The following is a 15281-nucleotide window of genomic DNA, read 5'->3' as shown; positions in this document are numbered from 1 at the left end:
TAAGTTCATTATGCGTCTTTGGTGTACAAAAATCAATCACAGTAATCTGAATTTATGGCTGGTAGTCACGCTTTACGTGCCATCTCGGTGATCTTGCGGCCTAAATTCTACATTATTGGGGATAATTTCACGTTTTCATAGTAGTTAAACTAAGACTTGTCAACACCAATATATGATCATGAGGTTTAGGTTTAACATTTAAACACCTACCATAGCTATATTATAAAATACCGGAATTAAATATTTAAAAGTATTATGATAATAATATGTATTGTCAAATTAATATACAGAGTACTTTCTGAATGTTTAAGCTCTGAATGAAGCGATGAATGTATTGATTTGACAATAGTTATGTGTTTATTTTTTGTGACTGTACCTACCTATACACGAAAAGAACCTAACAGTGGATCTAGTTGATACTTATACCTCGTAAGTTTTTATTATGGCTATTTAAAATATTAAAGATAGTAGCCAGGATTTTTTTTTATAAGCGTTTGAAGCTTAACAATTTGAAAAATTCATCAAAATCAAGAAAAAACGCAAATAATTTTGTGGTTAAAAATTTATAAAATGTTCAATTTTATAGCTATTATTAGTAGGTTTATGTATAACTAAATCACTAGATATAATAAAAAATTTTAAAGTAAAAATAATTTGTCTCTAAATGCAAGCTTGAGTAGGAGAGTTAATGATTTAATATGTAATACAAGGTTTTTGATAAGTAATTCATATTGTAACCAAATGTTCTAAAAATAAACAAACACGTTGTTTTTTTATAGCCATTTAAGTTCAAATTTGGACAAAATTATTATATTTAATTATGATATTTTAAGAGGACGTGATAACCGCACGTGTTGTCTCCGTCTTACAAGTGCATAACATAGAAAATTGTACGTTTAGAAAAACACGTATAGCTCCGTTAATTTAAAAATTAGAGTAAATTAACCTCTTATAAAATCTGAAGGTAAGATTATTATCTAGACAACCTCCTGGGCTTTTTATAATATTTTAATTTTTAAGCTAGTTATGAGTACTTTAAGATCTATAAACAATTTACAATTTTAAAATACTAATAGCTCGCTTAAAAATTAAAATATTATGAAAAGCCCATGAGGTTGTCTAGAGAATAATCTTACCTTTAGATTTTATAAGAGGTCAATTCACTCTAATTTTTAAACTAACGGTGCTACACGTGTTCTGCTTTGCGTAGAATTTGCCATGTTACGCACTTATAAGACGGAGACAACACACGAGGGTATCACGTTCTCTTAATGAAGAATAACAATTTTGGTTATTTTAGATATAATGATCTTATACATGCAATAACATTTTAAAATTCAATGTTTTCGGCAAAATTGTATTGAACTTACTGTACCTAATAATAAAATAAATTACTTTAAAAGCAATATAAAATATACGATATAATATATTTAGTAATATAGTTTGATAGACCGACTTCGATCAGAATCAGAGTTTTTAGGATAGAATGATATTATATTATTGAATTCAAATCTAACACATTTATTACACTGAATTCATTTACAACAGGTACCCACTTGAGAACGTTTTTATTAATAAATTAGTTATGAAAACATTATATAGCATTATTATATTTTATGAATATAATAGCCAACACTTTGAAAGTTTAATTATAATTATGTTATACATACCTATCTATAAACTATTTTTATAACTAAAAAATTGTTTTTATTTTATTTACGATTTACTTAGGTACAATAACTGTAAAATAATTAAAAATATATGTCATTCTAAATTAAATAAAAATACAGTTAAGTAAATATCTTGTTATTAAATTAACGTGCATTTTTAAATTATTTTTTTAATAGTTTTTATTTTTTTTCATATATTTTATATAAGTGTTTAATGTTTATATTTTATAATTCATAATACCTATGACTACATACAATTAATGATTTCATAAGATTTTGCATTTGGTATATTTTTATTTACACTTTGTTGCAAATTTAAATTTGTTGTTATTATAATCAGTAAACATACACCAGTCGGTCCATTCATTATGTAGCTCTCATGTGGTTTTGTAATAATATATAAAAATGTTAATTTATAAATGTGTACGTCTAAGTTTATTTATTATATGGATACCTAAATAATTGTATTAGTGTACAACAATTCAATTATAACATGGCGCAGTCGTTTATGAACCAAATCAAGGATTGATGAGATAATTATAGATATAAATATATAATACCGTCGAAGAAGATGTCGTTGGAATTCAACAGACCGGGAGGTTTGTGCCTGGAAGGTAATATATCGGAACATTTTAAGATATTCAAACAAGAAATATTAATTTACTTTTAAAGCAACAGAGACTGATAAGAAAGATACCGAAGTGCAAGTGGCTAGGTTATTAAATTTATTGGATCATGATGGACTAAAACTGTATAATACAATCAAAAAAGAAGAACCAGAAACAGTTGATACTATATTAAAGGCATTAGAAATATATTGTCTAATATATTGTTTTTTTTTTTATCGACCAACTGGCAACCGTTTACTTCCCCATACAATACCGGGTCTTCCACTACAATAGTACAGAACCTACTACTAATTGTGGTTGGTTGAACACCTATTGTAGCTTGGCTCTTAAGTTTCAATGAAATTTAATTTCCAGCTGTACTTTTGTAACAATAAAACATTCCCTCGATGATAATGGTTTTATATTTTTTAACCTCTGGACATATTAAAAAAAACATGTAATGATGGAGCTGGGAATTATTTTAAATTATTTGTTGTGATGTTAGCTATTTGTAATGTTTTATTTTAAATTATTTCAGTTTCTTTATTATTTCATCTTTCAATAGTATTTTTTCTACATCTAGCATACATAGTTTGCATTAAATTCTTGAACTATATTATTACTGCTACGGACCCACCGGCCACAACCCATTCTTAGAAACTATACTAATAAAATAATACCTAAGGGCATTTTTCAAAAACACAAAGGTTGTTAGCCACATAGGATTTTTTTTTAAATATGTATTTAAGGTCAAATGTGGACAAAATTTGTTAAAACCAAGTAAATTCTCAAATAAATTTGTTGTTAAAAATCTATAAAATGTTCAATTATTATAGCTAAGACTTGAAAATGTAATACAAGGTTCATTCATACTTAAACCAATATATTTAAAAAAGATATTATATGCATAATTTTTTTTATAGATATATTTTGAAGTTTGAATTTTGACAAAATTACATCGGTACTTATTTAAACGAAGAATAACGATTTTAGTTTTTCTTGGTAGCTTAAAACTCTTAAATATGTTATATATTTTACAATATACAATTAAATTTTCAAAATATTTACATTAATTTTAAGCTATTACATATTTATACATATTTACACTATTTATGGTAAAGACTCAAAAGTTAATAACAATAATATTGTATTACATGAATATACTCAGTATTATAATAATTAAATACTAACGCTATCGCAACAAAAACACTTCGTCAAACTCAGCGTAAGAAACAGATTAGTAAAAAAAAAACAGATCTTTAAGCACTATAAATATGTGATATCCATATCATAAATAAATTCTAAATGAATTTAATTAAAGTACACTTATTTTGTTTCAATAATTTATTTACTAAGCGAGAAATTATTGTGAGTAGAAATGTCCATTATGCCTTTTGTTTATTTTGTTCACGTTATTTCATTTTAAAATTACATTGTGTCTATATAAATTATAATAATATACTCTAAAAGTTAAATATACCGACAAGGCCACAAATAATATTTTTAAATTAAAAAAATGAGATATATATGCACATTCTCACTTGGTCCCACTCTAATTTGTCAGAGTAAATGAAACTCATATCATTAAAATATCTAGTAGATAGATGCTCCTAAAAAAATTACTGGTCGGCTAAGAAAATGGTACTTCTTATAAAGTTCCAAAATCTTGTTGAAATGACTTTATCAAAAGTATCTAAATTGCTCCGTCTTAGTTTTATGCCACTTGGATTCCTCGGCCAATTTCTTAAAAAAAAATTAATTAACTAATTACTTAGTACATTTCAACCAAACAAATGCTTATAAGAGATACCTGATTTTTCGTTTTATATTTTCCGAGTAATATTTCTCCTGTTTTCATTAACCCATTAAGAGGACGTTGCACCCGCATGTGTCTCTCCGTCTTACAAATGTACAACATAGCAAAAACTGTTTTACGCGGGAAAGAACCAAAACCGCAAAAGTCATAACACTCATAACTAAGAAACGAAATTTTCACCACATAAAAAGGAGAACTTTGGCCGTGCAATATCGTTTTTATTTTTTCGTTATCGGAACTTCAAAAAAGTTATTAAAGTTTGAAAAACACAAATAATAATGGATTTTGAAACAATAAGAGCTTTTTCGTATAATTGATATCAAACAAATAAAAATGATATTGCACATTCAAAATTCTCCTTTATATGTGGTGAAAATTTCATTTCGTAGTTATGACTGTAACCTTCTCGGTTCTTTCCCGTGCCAAAACGTTTTTGCTATGCCGTGTGTAAGACGAAGACAACTTAGCGGGTGCGACGTCCTCTTAATATATAAAAAAAAACACTGACGATCCGGGGCAATCAAACCTAGGCTCGTGGTTGGCTAACAAGACAATAAGCCGAGTCAACTACACAGTGCTATATTGAAGATAATATTTTGCGAAGAGTCTCAGAAGGTTTGATGATAGTTGTTTATGAAAAGGATATAAGATAAAATCAAACGATTATCTTCAAACATAACTCAGATATTTAAATTATTAAATTAAATTTGCATTATGGTGTGTTGTTTGTATGTGGTATATTATTTAAGGGTTTCATACAAATACGTAAGATATCAAATCAAAATTCTAGCTGTTTTTCTAATAAATAAAAATAGATTAATAACTAATAATGTTTACCTATGGTTTATCGTTTCGTTTAAACTTTAAATAGTATCTATAGGTATTGTTAATTTATATTAACAATATCATTAATAAATATATATTCATTAAAAATCACTCAGTTTTAATAATAATATTTTTACAAGCGTATGTATTACACTTTACAAGTTGTTGACCAAAATTCACAACATTATGCAGACACGCAGCTTTAACAGACTTCTTAAGTTCCACACGACTGTGCTACTAAAATTACTATACCTGTAGGTATACTAAGTTTATCACACACCCACGCGCCTCCTAAATGTGACACATTCCACATTTCCACTAGAAGCTTCTATAGTATGCAATGGATAGCATTTAATTTTTACATTTACATTTTAATTTTATATATTTGAATACAAGTACATTCCAGCAACTTCTCTTAAACACATGATGTTGCTGGCAATACGGTATTACCTACTTTTCCTTTCAGGTAGTAATATCCACGGATTACATCTGTGGGCTCTAATCTTGAATTATGTCAGCATTTCTTAAAGACAAAAAATAAACTATTGTACAAATTATTGAATTGCCATTGCAACGTGAAATAACTAAAGTAGGTAAATATTTTTTCTTTATTTATTAATTTAGAAAATAGATATACATTGAGTGCAAAACCATTTGTTCGTAATAAATAAATTTTTTTTAAAACTATCTGCATTAACAACAAACAGCGATTTGTTTTTGTGCCACTAGTGTGAAATTGCTTTTTAACTTTTTCATTGCACGATTCCAATTTCGAAATGTTTTTCCTATCCTGAGCACTACCGGAACCATAGATGCTTTGGGAATTTGAGCCCACACTTGCTTTGCGCCTTTATACCGAACGCAAAATATCTATAGTACGCGTCATTAGATTTCTACCAGAAATCGAAATACGTTGGTCGTTGATACAAATTGCTTGTATTTTTTTTGCGAGTGTCCACTCTAAAAGCAAAGCAATATTTTTTCATCTGAACGGGACACAGTGACGGCCTAGCGATCACACTTCGATAACTTTTGCACACTATAATATGTTGCGTAAATGGAATTTATTTTATAAGTAGCCAATCATTTAAGTAGACACATTTGTAGGTACCCACCCCATATAGACGGGTACCTAACCTACCTATTATGCAAGTATACATATTATACAGTATACAGTCATCAATATTAAATATTATAAAAAATGAAAACGCTTGTTTCTAATGTCACTGTTATCTCTCAATGAAGTCAACAAATGTCTTCTTTTCCTAGGGGGGGGGGGGACTAAAGATTACCATAATTTTTCAAATAGAAAATTTAGTTTACTACCAATAACTTAATATAGGTATTTAATTACAACGACGGTATTTTACTGATAATAATATAAATTATTTGCTATATTTTAGATTCAGAGTGGAATGATGAATGTATTGATTTTACAATGATGTGTGTTTTTTTTTATTTAATTTTTTTTTGTGTGTCTGCCATCACCTTTTAGGACAGTAAAACTGCTTAGATTTTCTTCAACATTATCTTTTCTGATAGGAAAGTGAATCTAGTTGGTACTTTGGGGGGTCAGAAGTAAAAATTTCCCAGTAGTTTTCAAAAGCGCCATGAAAAACAAAAGAAAAATTAAGGAAAAACGGGAATTATTTTGAGTTGAGAATTCATAAAAATTTTCTTTTTAAATCTAAGATTTGAAAATGTAATACAAGATTCCTCATATGTTTGTCTACCTTTATAAAAAAAAATGTCTACGAGAAAGTCAAATTAAAATTTTTATGAGCGTCTGAAATTTATATTTTTACAACATTTGATATTCACTCGATTTCTCATGTAACGGTTTTCTTATTTTGTTGTAATTAAAAGCAAATGACTGTAGATAATTGAAAATTTCACTAAATGTTTATTTTAGCATTTTCTATTCACGACAAAATTTTGAAAATAATTTGACTCTTTTTGAGCTGTTTACGAACATTGTCAGTTTTCAATTTTTTTTAGTTTTTTTTTTCTATAAATATCAATAAAATTGTATTTGTTGGGTAAAAACGCGTGAAAATTTAAGGCAAGGCTCCTGATATAATGTTACAATAGCAGTTAAAAAATATTAAAAATACATAGGCACAATTTTTTTTATAAGCATTTAATGTTCGAATTTTGACAAAATGTATCAAATTTAAAATTTAATGATTATTTATTGTAGTTAAAAATTTATAGAATGTTCACATTTTATAGCTAGGGATTTAAAATTTAAAACAAGGTTCCACGTAAGTAGGTTATATATAAATTACTTTATTCACAATAATATCATCAAATATACTATGAGCGACATCCACTTTCTCACCTTTTTTAAATTGTAGACAAAAGTCAACATTCAAAAATGATAAGTATAGTACCTACTATAGTACCTATACTACCTACCTGAACATCTTTAGGCAGTTTTTCATTTTATGTCTATACATCTGGTGTTTTCTTTTTGATTATTGTAAAACAAATAAATCGTTTTAATACATATCTGGATAAACATTATTTTCATTTAATCAATTGTCTTAATTTGAACAATTTTAAATAATTTGAATATATTATATATTATTACCAAGATCGCTTATAATTTATCTTGGTACAACACTATAGCAAAAAACGTATCTAGTATTCTATAGCAACCAATCGAAATTCAGCAACAATAGGACGAAGAAATTAAAAAAGAACATGGTAATATTATTGTCGAAGAAAATTTAAAGATTATTATTAATTATTATAAGAACATTTATAAAAATCAATAAATTATATTTACTTACCTATTGTTCTTGGTTTATAATAAAGAGTTCAATAATTTTAGTATAAATTTTAATTTTAAGAATTACCTACAGAATATTTTTTTTAGTATCATTATTAAAAAGGTGGATAAGTGGATGTCGCTCTGCTGTACAGTAGGTTACAAGTGGGTCACTATAATGGTTGGTGTTAAATTTGAATTCAATGATATAATATGAAAAACGATTCTGAAAGAAAACTGTCAGTCAGCCTCTGATATTACCAAGTATATTTGATGATATTATTGTGAATAAAGTAATTTATATATAACCTATTTACGTGGAACCTTGTTTTAAATTTTCAATCCTTAGCCAAATTATTATATTATATTATTCACATGTGTGAATGCCAAATTATTATTATTAATGATTGCTAATATTATTATAACTGTTATTTACTCTATGTAAAATATAAAAACCTCATAATTACCTTAAACTTCACCCTTATTATTTAATTTTTCTCAACTAATGCAACCATTTTCCCCTTTATATAAATCTTAAAAATTAATTTGTTGATGAATGTTTAAAACCTATGAGTTCCACCGACTCGGACTTAGGGCCTATACGCGGTGCGACTCGTAGGTCACGTGTCGAGTGTTCTCCTCGACATGTGGATGGCTTTCTGGCGGTAAGAAACCAGAATTCTTACAAGGTAAATAAGTATTATTTACCTATACTTTAAAAATAAACTCTAAACCTTAACTCTAAAAATATAGTATTTATCTATTAAAAATAGATTCTTGCATTTTATATTCTTACACTCCTAGAAAGCTACTAATATAGTAAAATCCCTACCTTTAGTGTCATGAATTCATGATTATTAAATTAATTCATTATTTTAGATCCTATAAGGCTTCTAGTATAATGTTTCAAAAGCAGATGAAAAAAATCCAGTCACATTTTTTTTTTTATAAGCATTCAAAGTTCAAATATTGACAAAATACGTAAAAATTACGAAAATTTGCAAATTATTTTGAGTTAGAAATTTATAAAAAAATTCTTTTTAAATCTAAAATTTGAAAATGTTATACAAGATTCCTCATAAGTTTGTGTACCTTTATCAAAAAAAAAAATGTCTTCAAGAAAGTCAAATTAAATTTTTATGAGCGTTTGAAATTCATATTTTTACAACATTTGATATTTACTCGATTTCTTATGTAACAATTTTCTTATTTTGTTATAATTAAAAAACAAATAACTATAAATACTTGAAAATTTCACTGAATTTTTATATTAGCATTTTCTATGCACTATACAATTTTGAAAGTTATTTGACTTTATTTGAGCTTTTTACGGACCATTTCAAATTTTAATTTTTTTGTTTTTTTTTCTATAAATACCAATAACATTTTATTTGTTGGGCCAAGAAACTTGAAAATGTAATGCAAAGCTCCTGATTTATTGTTACAATAATATTAGTTAAATAGCAGTTAAAAAATATTAAAAATACATATGCACAATTTTTTTTTGTAAGCATTTAAAGTTCAAATTTTTACAACATTTAAAATTTAATAGTTATTTTGTATTTAAAAATGTATAAAATTTTCGACTTTTAAGGATCGAAAATTTAAAACAAGGTTCCACGTAAATAGGTAAATATATAAATTACTTTATTCACAATAATACCATAAAATATATTTAGTAACATCATAGGCTGACTGACCGTTTTCCGCTCAGAATCGTTTTTCTTATACAATGATATTATATTATTGAATTCAAATTTAACACCATCCATTACAGTGACCCACTTGTAACCTTCTGTACAGCAGAGAGACACCCACTTGCCCACTTTTTTTATATTGAACTTAATTTACTGATATTTTAAACGCTGTCATAAACAGGACCGGATTACAGAGATAGTACATCTACGATATAATTTCCTACGATCCAATAATTGTTTTTTAAATGTATAGGTAGGTACGCAACTTATGATATAACATAAAAAAAATTACATTTGTACCTAATCACTGTTATGCAGTTTTTAATTATATTATCGTTCCATTAATTAGTTTGTACTAATTGTTTCATATCAAACAAAACAAGGTAGATACAAACTATAATAAAAAATAAAAATAAGAAAGGTGGGCAAGTGGTTGTCGTCTGCCGACTATTTCCTCTTATGCGAAACGCCGTCTACCGTAGCTGCTCTATTACACACGCATCTCGGTTTGTTGCCACATATTTATCCAGTAGCTGCTACTCTTTTCGCCATCTACGACAGCGCGTGAATCTCGTAGACAATAACCGTCCGCCGACTATTTCCTTTCTTGTAAATCGTCGTCTTTCGCGACAGATACCATTTTTTTTTACCGGTAAGAGCGAATGTTATAATTAATTGAGCAATAGTCCGCTGTCGGGCGATACCGTTGAAAGGACCATGCACGAGATATTTGTTGTCTCCGTCCTACGAATGCGTAACATACCAATTTACGTACAACGCAGATCAAGTTTAGGTGATTTAGTTTAAAAATTAAAGTGAATTGACCTATTATGAAAATTAGCGGTAATAACATTGTTTGTGTTTACATGTGGGATTTCTGCTACAATTCAGTTTTTAAGTAAGTTTAAGAGCATTTTTATTTTTGCTATGTTACATACATCAAACTTGCTAAAAATGTCTACTATCGTAAAAAACCCACATACGAACACCGATAATGTTCCTACCGTCAAGTTTAACGTCAAGCGTACATTCATTTGCTATGTCACGCACTAGTTAGACCAAGACTACAAATACCCGTAAAGCGTCCTTAACGGCCATTATTTCAAAACTAAATCTGTCCTCCAAATTCTGCCTTCACCATCGTTTTCAATACAAAAAACTACATAAGTAAAAAAATTAATCTGAAAAAAAGGATGTCCAATAAAGTAAGAAAATACCAAATACCTATTACTGTAAAGTGGCATAAACGCTAGAGAGCATACGACAAGACCTATCTGTATAGGTGGGTAAGTTAATGAAAATAAATAACTGAAGTTAAGTTAAAAGACCACAAGATCAATAAGTTAGAAGTTAATAGTTAACAAGTCATAAATTAAACTCGATAAGTTAAAGTTAACATGAAAATAAATATTAACTTAACTTAATTCAGTTTATAAAAAATTAATCAACTTTTTTAAATTAAAACGTGGATCACATTAAGTGACTGTTTCCTAACCTAAACTAACCACGGATGTACACTGTACATCATAATAAAAGTTCAATAAAATTGTTTATTTTAATTTAGGAAATTAGAAAGAGATCAGTAATTTACTTTTGATACAAATAACAGTTTTTACCAAACAAATAAAATTGTATTGACTATTTTTGAAAAAAAATTAATTGAAATTGGAAATTGTCCGTAAACAGCTCAAAACAAGTCAACATATTTGAAAATTTTAAGGTGTATAGAAAATGAGAATATAAATTCAGTCAAATTTTCATGTATGTAGATACATATATACAATTATATAGATACAGTTATTTGTTTTTGAATTACAACAAAATAACAAAATCGCTACATGATAAATCGAGTATCCAATCGCATATCCAATGTTGTAAAAATATGAACTTAAACGCTCATAAAAATGTAATTTGATTGTAGAGATTTTTTTGTTGATGAAGGTAGACAAACTTATAAGAAATCTTTTATTAAATTTTCAAATCTTAGATTTAAAAAGAAACATTTTTATGAACTTCTAACTCAAAATAATTTGCACATTTTCGTGATTTTTACGTGTTTTGTGAACATTTGAACTTTAAATGCTTATAAAAAAAAAAATCGTGACTGGATTTTTAATATTTTTCTAATTTCAATGTAACAATATATTAAGAGCCTTAACTCCATTCAGAATCTAAAACAAATTATAAACCTATCTACATAAATGTTTATTTTTAACATTTATTGGTTTATATATAATCTGTAATAGTATTTACAATATTATATGTGAAAAAAATATATATATACGATGTGGAGACGTGATGAGAGATAAGTCACCCAGCAGTAACACTCAGAACATTAATATGAATACAGAAAAGGTAATATTAAGCATTTTTAAAAGAAATCGTACAAATGTCCAATATTCGAATTAAATAAAAATTTTTTTATGGGAAACTAATTTTATTAATCTTAATTACTACGTATAAAGCTATGATATTACAAAGGAAGTATCTTTTTTCTCTATACATCTATAGTAAGAAAAAAATCGTCTAATCTATAAACTGGTAAAAACTCACTTGAAACAAGGCATTTAATTTTAGTTACAATGGATTTAATAATATTATTTAATGTACCTAGCTAATAAAGATTTTAATATTTTAGATTTATAATGAATTATGAAGGCTATATTTTAACGAATTGTTGATTTGGTGACCCTTTAAAACTAAACGTGTAGAGGGAATTGTCTTTAATTTAATGGATATTTACATAATTTTCGGCGTTCCGGCAACTTAACATTCTGACAAAGGAAGAGAGTTTGTGAATCATATCATAACTTTGGCCATTGCAAAACCTAATTTATGAACAATCATTGTACTAGTTGAGCAGTGAACAAACAATGCATTTCATAGTACCACAGCAGTTTCCCTTGCAGTAATAAATAATAATAATTAATTAACCAAAGTTTATTTTATAGTAACTTATAATAATAATTAATAATGTATAAAATAGTCAAGTTTAAATATTGGTCACGTTAACTACCACTTTTTAAAATGTCATCTAATACCATTGCTTTCTCTAAATAGTCATTAAATCCTACCTATGGAGATAAAGGTACTGTATATCAACAATCAGACAGTAAAACACTGTACAGTTTGTGACCTTCTGCTGACAAAATACCTCAACAAATTGTTATTTTAATTTTAAATACCTTCAAGTCTTAAAATTTTAATGTTTAATTTTATAATACTTGTAATTGTCTATTACTTTACTTATATATATATTAATTTTTATAAACACATTTTTTAAGTAGGTATATTATATAACGGTTAATATGGAATATAATAATAATTAAATAAATAAATATAAATAAATATATATACAAATATAATGAAATTGTGTATTGCACATAAACAGCTTTTTGCTCTTATTATAATTTTAACATCTTTTTTGTTATTTCCTATGATAAAGGGTAAATATTTAGTATCTTTTGATTTATTATGGTATGTTGGTGTTGATGACTTTATTTTGGAAACACCACATAAAGTACTTTGAAATGTTTCTTACTAAATAGTTGGTACTTGCTGTATTTTTTCATTTGAAAATAAGTCACAGTCAGCTTATTTCTGACTCATGTGTAGTGTATGCCATTTTAAATCAAAGAACCGAAAATGCACCCGACTGTCACAATTTCTCAAACGTAATTTACCGCTCAACATCTTAATTGAGAGAATATTCAGATAATTACTGACTTTTTAATAGCACTGCATTATTTCGTAAGAAAAGATAAGTAGGTATTCCAAACGTGTGGTTATTTTAATATTTTGTTTTCCAATTTATATGCAAGCTTTATTTAAAAAAAAATGAGCTCACTAAAATGTGCAAAAATCTTCACCCTGCTCTGGGTGGGTATAATATATAATATGCAGGTATATATATACCCACCCAATGGTTCAACGGCGTTAGTTTAGAGGGGTATTATAATATAGTAATAACATGAAGGGATGAGTTGTTCTCCAAAAATAATAGCCACCGTGCAAACCTTGGTGAGCAATACACCGACGGACTAGGGAAACGAAACACGTGTCAAACAAAAAATATTTATATACATGTATATTATTTGCATTTGTGTGCAACGACAAGTCCGGTGCCAGAAGAACCGTCGTTGCGTATATACGTGACACATTTAGGGTCGTTGTCCGGTAACCATGGTAGCGCGGCGCGACGGCGGCGAAAGGGTCATAGGTCACTTTTCTTTACTCTTAATACCTCCGGACTTTTTCTCTCACACGCATACGATCTCTCTACGTATCGCTCACTCTATAGAATATGTCCGTTTTCATCCCTGCCAACATCCAATATATTTCCGATCCCACGCATTGTTCCCGTGTCCGCACACATCCATACCAATCACCTCATCACCTTGCACTCCACAATCCAACCCCACAGATGAAAAAAATCCTGTAAAAACTACTTTACCTCCCCCCCCCACAAAGCCCAGAAATGAACTTTATGCGCACGCGTCGCTCTGCACACTTTCGAATTAGACCGGAGTTAATGCGGAACGCCTCTGGGGACTCGGTCTCTCTAAAAACTCGAGTACTGACAGGTTTATTTTCCGCACTGTCGCCCGTCGACGTCACCACCGACGCTACACGGAGGGTGAGCGTACACCCCCCAACATGAGAATAACTATATATATAATGTAATAACAATACACACAGACATGTATAATGTATATACTTACTACAAGAGCAGTCGAAGTATATACCACGTAGACTGTATACTGTATTGTGTAGTATGGGTGGGTATGCGATCGATACGGGATTCTAAATCGTCCAATTTCACGCGGTAAAATATGTTAATGACACCGTCGACCGAACATGCCAAACCGACAAGATGCAGACACCTCCCCACCCCCTCTATGTGTATATACAAACTTGGTTTATACGTGTCTTCGTAGTTTGAGTCACCCATAATCGTGTTTAGATACCTACTTACGTATTATAATACATAGGTAATATTATCTGTTAATTTATTACTATACAATTCTCGAACATTAATCTTGGTACTGTCAAACTTTTCATAATGGTATGTCGAAATATTTAATAGATTCATTTTTATGTAAAAATTTACTCAAATCATAACATTTACAAATTATAATGCGTATTTAGTATTTACAATGTTTTGTAATGTACCTACCTACTGAATATTTCTAGTTTTTTGTACGTAATTAGCTGTGGTAACTAATTTGTTTTTAAATTTTTATAATAGAAGTTTTTGCAAATTATTAAAAGTTCACTCCTGTTTTTACAATTACCTACTACTTGCCTTTATATTTTTAGTTAAAACTGTTAAAAGATAAACAAACAATTACCTATAGGTACTGAATAGTATAAAGCTATTGATTTAGAATGCTTAAAAGTGTACCAGCATTAAAAATTGATTTAATTTATGTTGACTTTGTAGTATCACCAGGCAATTAAAACAATTGAACCAGAAACATTGATAAAAAAGTTTGTTTTCACCTAGAACGGTCGTGGTGTCGAAAAATGCTAGGTTATATACTCTAATAACAACTAACGAGGAACATCGTATTACATTTTCGAGTTTTTCTACCGAGCAAAAACATTTTTATCGACAATAATTATTTTAAAAAACTAATAGAAATCAAAATTTATTTTGCCTATAAATAACACAAAAAGTCTAAATATTTTCAAAATTGTATTGTTTACTAAAAATGTCGATATCTATAAACATACTTTGTAATTATCATATCTCTATACCAGAGGTTTCCAACCTTTTTTGACTCGTGGCACCCTTGGACATTTTCTAAAAATCCGGAGGCACCCTATGCTCTATAGTCTATACTATAGAGTACTTCGGTTCTATTTATTAGTGCATAATTATAATCAAAA

Source organism: Metopolophium dirhodum, chromosome 1 (assembly GCF_019925205.1).
Source record: "Metopolophium dirhodum isolate CAU chromosome 1, ASM1992520v1, whole genome shotgun sequence".
In the NCBI taxonomy this organism is placed as follows: domain Eukaryota; kingdom Metazoa; phylum Arthropoda; class Insecta; order Hemiptera; family Aphididae; genus Metopolophium; species Metopolophium dirhodum.
Note: the sequence above shows the minus strand (reverse complement) of the source record.